General features: G+C 40.4%; 2 pseudogenes; both read right to left on the bottom strand.

Annotated features, from left to right (window-relative positions):
- Positions 1-3,074: 3,074 nt before the first annotated feature.
- On the bottom strand, positions 3,075-5,486 carry LOC116697340 (protocadherin gamma-A12-like; annotated as a pseudogene).
- Positions 5,487-7,127: 1,641 nt separating this feature from the next.
- Positions 7,128-8,975, bottom strand: part of LOC116697341 (protocadherin gamma-A4-like) — a 2,893-nt pseudogene continuing 1,045 nt past the window's right edge.

Genomic DNA, 8,975 nt, shown 5'->3' on the forward strand with positions numbered 1-8,975 from the left:
AAGCCAATGTGCATGCGATAACATTATCATTAGCTGGTGGGAGACCTGAGTATCATCTCCATTGAGGAGAACATATACTGTAAGGAGACTGGAGTGTATCTTTGATTGGATTTCTGGTATATCTGCTGGCTGGCTTGCTCATCAACTATGTAAACTGATGGCATCCGTCTCTGTCTCTACTCGTTTGTTGTGTGCTTCTGTGATGATTTTATTTTGTTATGTTTCTTTTGTACAAAACAATACATGTGTCTCTGATTCAAGTATTATGAACATGATTTTACTGACTTGTATGCCTAACATTGTAAAAGTCTAAAGTTACATTTTGGTTAATCAGTATATGGTTTAAGTAAAGTGGTCTTTTCCTCTTTCGAATTCCTTTCAGGTTCACTATAACTGAAAAACAGGATTAAAACCTGTCTATAGTTGAGACCAAGGTTATTTGTAGCACAATACAGCAACATTTATATGCTAAGTTATGTTGCTAAAATATGCCATCTTAATAGTTATAAGCCTAGATGTGATTGCTTTACCAAAATGTTTTTTAATCAAATATTTCAAACAAACCAGCCGTCATAATTCCATTAGATATTCACAAATCAGTACAAACATTTAAACATTTATTATCAGCACTTTTTGATACTTCTGTGGACAAAACGTGAAGCATGAGATGATGCGTGTTTCTACTGAAACAATGAATTCTTGTATAAGAGTATTGTCACTCTTGAGTGTAATGTTGGTGCATGTCACACTGGCACTACATGGCTTGGTGGTAGACAGTACTGAACCCTATCTCCAACAACATCCGGACAAGGAAAACATCCACAAGGGTATACTGAAAGTGGCCCATGGATCACACAGGTGATAGCACATAGTGCTATTATAAATGAAGGATCAGCAGCTAAACTAATTATGTGTAGTGAAAAAATAGCACTGTGCAGAAGTGATGGCTAATCTTAATCAATCTTAGTAAAAACAATGCTGGCATATTACAACAGTATTTTGATTCACAGAGACCATTTCCCAAATCTGCCAAGAAAACTCAAGAGGTAGATCTACATAACCAGCAAACTAAGTTCAAAATGCAAAAAGAAATATGTTACTTTAAACACCATTCATGACCACCACAACACCACCCTATTCATAAACTTTTATTTTCTATGCATTATTATTATCATTATAATGTATTATCTTTATTTTCAGTATTTTTATTATTTTACTGTACTATTTTGACTAAAATAACGGTACAACGGTTCATTTGTTAAGATGTAATGTAGTATTCCATATATTCTAAAAGCAAAGGGATACTCCTCCACACCCTTACTGATTGTAAGCCTTCACAATACATACTAGACTCCCTATTGCCATTACTGGACCACTCATTTGTTGTTGTGTTTTTCTGAACAGAAAAAAAAGCATCTGATAAGTGCTGGATACAAAAAAAATAGCAGTTAATGCTTCTTCAAACATAAGACTACAGATCTTTTTTCCTCAAATCCAAAAACAAAAATTTCCAAAATTAAATTTCTTTCATCTGAAACCACAAATAAAACATTTTTCATACAAAAAACGCATCCCTGTCAAACGACACCTAAAAGAATCATTAACATTAATTGGTATCACTTTACTTGACAGTATGACATAACTATGATGTGACACTGTCATGAACTCATAAACAAGTCATAAACGTGTATGACTTCTGTCATTAAAGTGTCTTTTGGTTTTTGAAAGGACAAGTTGACACTGTATGGGTTGTCTTGATTTTTACAACTTGACATTACTAAAAGTGACAGTACCAGAAGTGGTCTTGGTCATTACATTTTTTTGGGATGTTGTTGTAATGACAACTTGACATTAACCAGGATTACATTACCAGAAGATGTATTTGTCATGACGACTTTACATTAAATTTCTTTGGACTGTCATATGAGTGTCATGACAGCCAGTATTGTGAAATATCTTGTCACACATCTAGATGACAAAGAGATAGAATTGGTCTCTAACCTTGCACATCTAATTATAATTATTATTATTATGTCAACATGTCATGAATACAAAAAGAGGTCGATTTTCTGTTCAAGTCAAGTTGACAGGACAATGACAACCTCTGGTAATATCATCCTGTTTAGTGTCAAGTTGTCATAATAAGGACACTCTAATAACCTTTAATGTCAAGTTATTATGACAAATACATCTTCTGATAATGTCATCCTGGTTAATGTCAACTTGTCATGACCATGACAACTTCTGGTAATGTCACTGTAATTAATATCAACTTGATTAATATCAACTTGTAAAAATCAAGACAAATTTAATGTCAACTTGTCATGACCAAGGCAATTTCTGGGGATGTCACTTTGATTAATATCAAGTTGTCATAATAAGGACAGACAAAAGAATGTCAACTTGCCATGACAAAAACTGAATGACACTTGATGACATAAGTCATAAACGTCTCAGAGTTGTCTCTAAGGTTTACACACATTCATGACAGTGTCATCTCATAGTTATAACAGTGTCTATCATGACTATGTCAATACTGTAAAGTAAAGTGTTACCAATTTATCTTTAATACGTCTGGGAGATCCATTTGACTCTCCACATACATCCGCAAAGTCAGAAAGACTTCTCCTCAGAGTCTAAAGTGTGTCACTAAACATGCATGTTTGGTCAGCTTGTATTTCTAAAAAGAACTGCATACACAAATTCAAAATTTGAATACTGCTACTTTAAACATTGATGGGAAGAAAGAAACAAATAAATGTCCAAAAGCAAGTGATAAAAAACAATGGACCAATTGCCGTCACAGATATGAAGTAACATGGATTTGGTATATGCATGTAAAAAAGAGGTTGTCATGATAAAACCCGGGCTCCATTTGGTTGAAAATTACAATGACTTGAGCTAAAATGTAGCCACTGATATATAAATGACTAGAAAGGTCCCAATTACATGCTGAAATAAGTCATTGATATATGTCAAAACAAATAAAATAGCACTCAACAGAAAGAAATGCAATCCAGATAATGTAAATGAGCGGTACTGAACCACCTCAGCAAAGTCTGATGGACTTTTCCTCAGAGTTGGTCAGCAGGCCGTGTGTTGTCACTGTATGACGTCACGAACTTAAAGTCACTGGTTCTAGAACCTGTTGAGGTAGGAGGTCATAATTGTAAGCGCTGCGTAAGTTCCTGTGCCGTCAAACATTGCGTATTAGGAGGGGATAAGCGCTGGGGATGGCAACTGCTCCATCAAACAACAGTCTGGGCTTTTCTCCTGCGACAAAAACCTCACACCCAGGATGATGATGATGAAGGTCAGAAGAAAAAGGTGGACACAGCACCAGCGCGATGATCAGATAGAGGGTCAGTTTGGAGTTTTCTCTCGTAAGAAATATCTCAGTTCCGCACCTCAGCCAAGTTATCAGAAATAAGTAAATACATGGAACAGGTGCGGAGAGAGGGCTGTCCGTTATCTTTCACTGACACAATGGTTCTGTTTCAGCTGTCAGACTCAAATGTCCCGCTGTGTCCTGACTCTCCGCTGTGGAGACAATAGTGAAAAGTCCAGATCAGTGGATTTGAGATATGTGATAGGACAGCCAGGCGGTCTGTCCGGAGTCGCGTCCCGCTATCACTTTGGACACCAGAGAGCCTCCGTGTGAGCTTTGGGACCAGCTCGGTCATGAAGGAGGTCCCTCCGGGGCGGGGTACAGTATCTGAGGAGAGTTGTCATTCACATCCGATATGAAGACACTGACGGTCACGTGCTGCTGAGCGGAGGAGAACCGTTGTCTCTGGCCATCATGGACCTTAAAACTCCTGAAATGTTCATAATCAAAAGACTCACAGGTGGATCACCCGTGTCTCCGTTACAGACAGATAGGAGGACACCGGGGCACCGTTCACTCACGGGTAAGAAGGATAAAATCACTGTACCGTTTTGTCTCCAGTCGGGGTCTCGAGCAGTAACGGAACACAAGTGGAGCCAGGTTTGTGTATTTTCAGTCACATATGCGCTGTACGACTGTTCCTCAAACACAGGTGGGTTGTCGTTGATGTCTGCTACAGATAACTGAACAGTTTTAGAGGAGGACAGAGGTGGAGAGCTCGTCAGTGCAGTGCTTGTAATGTTTAATCAGACACTAGTTCAAGGTCCAGCTGTCCTGTCGTCACCAGAGAATATAGTTTTAATAGAAGGGACCAACTTAAAAGGGACGTTTTGTGAATGGAGCAGCGGACCTTTCGTTATTCTCAGAGTCTCTGCCTGCACGTTAATGATGCCCACCTTGTACCAGGGACACGTCTCGGTATGGGGTAGTCATGATTTCAAATTGATTTCAGGTGGGTTGTCGTTTCATCTGAGATTTCAATTATCACTTTGGAATCTGAGGTGGAGCCCAATCAATCTTTGGCATCTACCGCATTTCATATATTGACTCTTTCTCGAAATCCAAAGGTCCTATTATTTTAATTTCTCCTGTGTTGTGATTTAAAGCAAATACTTTCTACCGTTTCCGAAATACGACTTAATTCGTAAGTCACGTCGCCATTTAGAACTTCATCTGTCAGTTGCAGCCACTGTAACCCAACAGTATCTAGGGGAGCGTTTCAGGCAGAATGGCGTTATACACGGTCTGGTAAACACTGGGGCTTATCATAGCATCCAGGACAGTCACATGGACATGTCAGTGCCAGTTCTTTGAGGACTGCCTCCATCTAGTGCAGTGAGCTCAATAATCTCAATTCATGCTTTTCTCGCGGTCTAATTCCTATTCAACACTAGCTCTGAAATTTACCCCCAACGATTTGCTAATTTCAACAAATAAATAATGTTTCTCGCAATGCATAGCTTTGAACGGCGTTTTGCCCAATATCTATATCGTGGTCCTACAAAAACACGGAAGCGAGATCCTTCATAGCCAATTCATTAATTATCTTGATTTCATCTTTGGTAAAAACAGCGGATATCGTGATATCTGTATTGTTAGTGAATTCGGTGCAACTCCAGAGGTGCTCTAAGATAAATCAAATGTAAGGATACAAGATGCCTTGTCACCGCAAAGCGCCTCTCTGTCGATATTTTAGCCACGACAAATCCCCAGTGTTAAGTTTATGTCACAGTACTGTTCACGGTTCAGCTCGCTGTCAATGCGGGCCTTTCGAGCAGTAATTTCCCACGTTTAGCCGAGTTGCTTTGCGTATATTTCTATGATAGATCCGGGTTTCATTTCCTTGGATGGAAAAGATACGTCTCCGTTACCGATGTGAAGCAGCTGAACAAAGAAAGCAAAGCTGCACAGCAGGCCGGCCGCTGAATATCCATTTGTGTGCCATCCTGAGACAAGATGGAAAACTCAACAAGTCGAAATGGTGGTATTTATCCCGTTGAGAATATCTGTGCCGCCAGTATCAGGCCTACATAAGCAAACATCGACTATACTAGCAAACTGTGTCACTGAAGCATACGGCTGACCATAGCACATCCATGGGTACAATTGACAAGAATGATCAAACCTAGAGAACAAGCAAGCAAGAGTGTAGGGTGTTTCCTCTGTTAGTGAACAGCGACACCTGAGTTAAATTCCATGTCTGCACCTACAAGATCAACACAATGTTCACTTGATCGGTTTTCTTGTTAGTTCACATATTTCGCCACAAATCAATGCACGAAAAGAACAAGCAAATGGAATATTTAAGTCCAGTTATTTGAGTGTTTACTAAGATAATAAAACATTTTGAACCAAAAGATAATTGGCGTCCCAAACTGAAAGTCTTGCTGGCGGGCCCAAACTATTTATACCTTGCTAAAAAGAAACACATTGCTTCAGTCCATAAGAATTTGATAGGCGAGGGTACCACTGACAAAGTGAAGCACAAAAGTATAAGATAAGAAAATAAAAGCAGTAATCTTAGAGTGAGTATGAGGTGCAAGAGCATAGGTTGTACATTGAGGGTTATAATACAAAAGTCTTAATCAAAGCCATATTATAACATGACAGAAAACAGGGCCTTAGACAAACTATTTAAGAGACCTAAACTGGAACAAATAACTTAGAATGTGAATATGGTATAGTCTTAGGTAGCTTCCATGCTCATGATGTACTAAGCTGTGCACACATAACATGGGAAAGAAGCAAATAACCTTAAATTGTATAGGATTAGCTCCTTAGTAAGAAACGGCATGGCATGGCATCAGTCTTGAAAGCACTATGCACTGTATAAGGGCCTCATTTGGATATATCCAGGTAGGCGGTGAAAGCAGGTTGGTTTGTAAAGTAATCAAAAGGGGTACCCCTGAATACAAATAAAGAGCAATCGGATGTAAAAAAAAAAAAAAAGCCAATGTGCATGCGATAACATTATCATTAGCGGTGGGAGACCTGAGTTCATCTCCTGAGGAGAAACATAACGTAGGAGAACTGGAGTGATCTTTGATTGGATTTCGGTATATGTGGCTGGCTTTGCTCATCAACTGTAAACTGAGGCATCCGTCTCTGTCTTCTATGTTGTTGTGTGCTTCGTGGATGTTTTATTTGTTATTTCTTTTGTACAAAACAATACATGTGTCTCTGATTCAAGTATTATGAACTGATTTTATGACTTGTATGCCTAACATTGTAAAAGTCTAAAGTTACATTTTGGTTAATCAGTATGGTTTAAGTAAGTGGTCTTTCCTCTTCGCATTCCTTTCAGGGTACTATAACTGAAAAAACAGGATTAAAACCTGTCTATAGTTGAGACCCAGGTTATTTGGTAGCAATACAGCAACATGTTATGCTAAGTTATGTGCTAAAATATGCCATCTTAATAGTTATAAGCCTAGGATTTGGGCTACCAAAAGGTTTTTTAATCAAATATGCATGCAAGTTTTCTTGAAGTGCATGGCGACACCAATTGAAGCTCACAATCAACTTTAAATGTTAGATACAACAAAATAGTATGAGGCCTACCTCTGGAGACTCATCTGGCGGACCAAACACATCAGCAAGATCTGATGGGACTTTCCGCAGCGTTGTCCAGCAGGCAGTGGGTGTCATTGTATGACGTCACGAATTAAAAGTACACGTGGTTCTGAACCGTGTCGAGGCTAGGGTCATAATTGTAAGCGCTGCGTAAAGTTCTGTGCCGTCAACATCGTGCGTAATTAGGAGGGGATAAGCGCTGGGGATTGCGAACTGCTCCCTCAACAACAGTCTGGGCTTTCTCTGCGACAAAACCTCACACCCAGGATGATGTATGATGAAGGTCAGAAAAAAAGGTGGACACAGAACCAGCGCGATGATCAGATAAGAGGTCAGTTTGGAGTTCTTCTCATCGTAAGAAAATATCCTTCAGTTCCGGCACCCAGCCAAGTTTATCAGAAATAAGGAAATAACTGGAACAGGTGGCGGAGAGAGAGAGGGCTGTCGTTACTTTTCACTGACACAATAAGGTTGTTTCATGCTGTCGACTCAGAAATGTCCCGCGTGGTCCTAGCTCTCCGCTGTGGAAGCCAAAGTGAAAGTCCCGGATCAGTGGATTTGACTATATGATAGGACAGCGGCGTTTCTGCGGAGTCCGCGTCACACGCTATCACTTTGGACACCAGAGAGCCTCGTGCGCGCTTGGGGACCAGCTCGGTATGAAGGAGTTGCCCTCCAGGCGGGGTACAGTATCTGAGGGAGAGTTTCATTCACATCCGATATGAGACACTGACGTCACGTGCTGCTGAGCGAGGAGAAACCGTTGTCTCTGGCCACAGTGGACCTTAAAACTCCTGAACATGTTCTATCAACGACCATCAACAGCGTGGATCACCCCCGTGCTCGTTAACGACAGGTAGGAGGACACCGGGGCACCGTTCACCTCACGGTGTAACAGAGAATAATCACTGTACCGTTTTGTCTCCAGTCGGGGTCTCAGCAGTACGGAACAAATAAAGTGGAGCAGGTTGTTATTTTCAGTCACATAGCTTGTCAGAATGTTCCTAAAACCAGGTGGGTTGTCGTTGTGTCTGCAGAATAAATGAACAGTTTAGAGGAGGACAGAGGTGGGAGCCCATCGTCAGGCAGTGATTGTAATGTTGTAATCAGACACTAGTTCACGGTCCAGTTGTCTGTGGTCAAGAGAACTAGTTTTAATAGAGGACCAACTTAAAAGGGACGTTTTGCTGAAATGGAGCAGCGGACTGTCTGATTCTCAGAGTCTCTGTCTGCACGTCTTAATGATGCCCACCTCGTACAGGTGACACGTTCTCAGGTATGGGGTTAGTCAGGGCATTCAGGAATATCTAACATGGACATATACTTTATATCAGTAGCTTATTAATTACTTTGGTAGATATTAGCCATCTACCTCTTTAGTTCCACTTCATAAAGAACTCCTTTCTTCCGAAGTCACACTCAGTTACTCTAATATTCTCCTGTTTTAGGATCAATAGAAAAATACATGCATCGTCATCAGAACATGGCTTAAACGGAAAAGACATACTTCCATTCACTCCTTCATCTGCGTCAGTAGCATTCACGTGCCCACTAAGTATCTCAGGAGAGTTCTCAGGCAGCATGGCTTATAAACGGCTGGTAAACACTGGGGCGTTTATATAGCATCCAGTACAGTGACGTGTATGACTACAGTACATGATCTCGGAGGGGAGCCTCCATCTAAAGCCGTGAGAAGCAAAGTAATCTCACTTTGTTTCCGTCTCCAGTTTGTTATCTAGTACGAGTTCAACACTTGTTGCTGTCAACCAGCGAAATAAAGTTGTAGTTTTTGTGTGCTGTACTCTTAACCACCATTTGTTGCCATATATCTGCGTCAAGGCCTCCTACGATCTACGAGAAGCGATAAACCCTTTTGATAGACATCCTCTTTTCCCTTTAGGTCAATTGTTTTTTGAATTTTGGCGAGTTATCGTTTACATCTTGAATATGAATAACTAGTCGATGAAGCTCCAGAGGATTTTCTAACACTAGATCTACTTTCACAACACACGAG

This window comes from Etheostoma spectabile, chromosome 10 (genome assembly GCF_008692095.1).
Source record: "Etheostoma spectabile isolate EspeVRDwgs_2016 chromosome 10, UIUC_Espe_1.0, whole genome shotgun sequence".
NCBI lineage: Eukaryota > Metazoa > Chordata > Actinopteri > Perciformes > Percidae > Etheostoma > Etheostoma spectabile.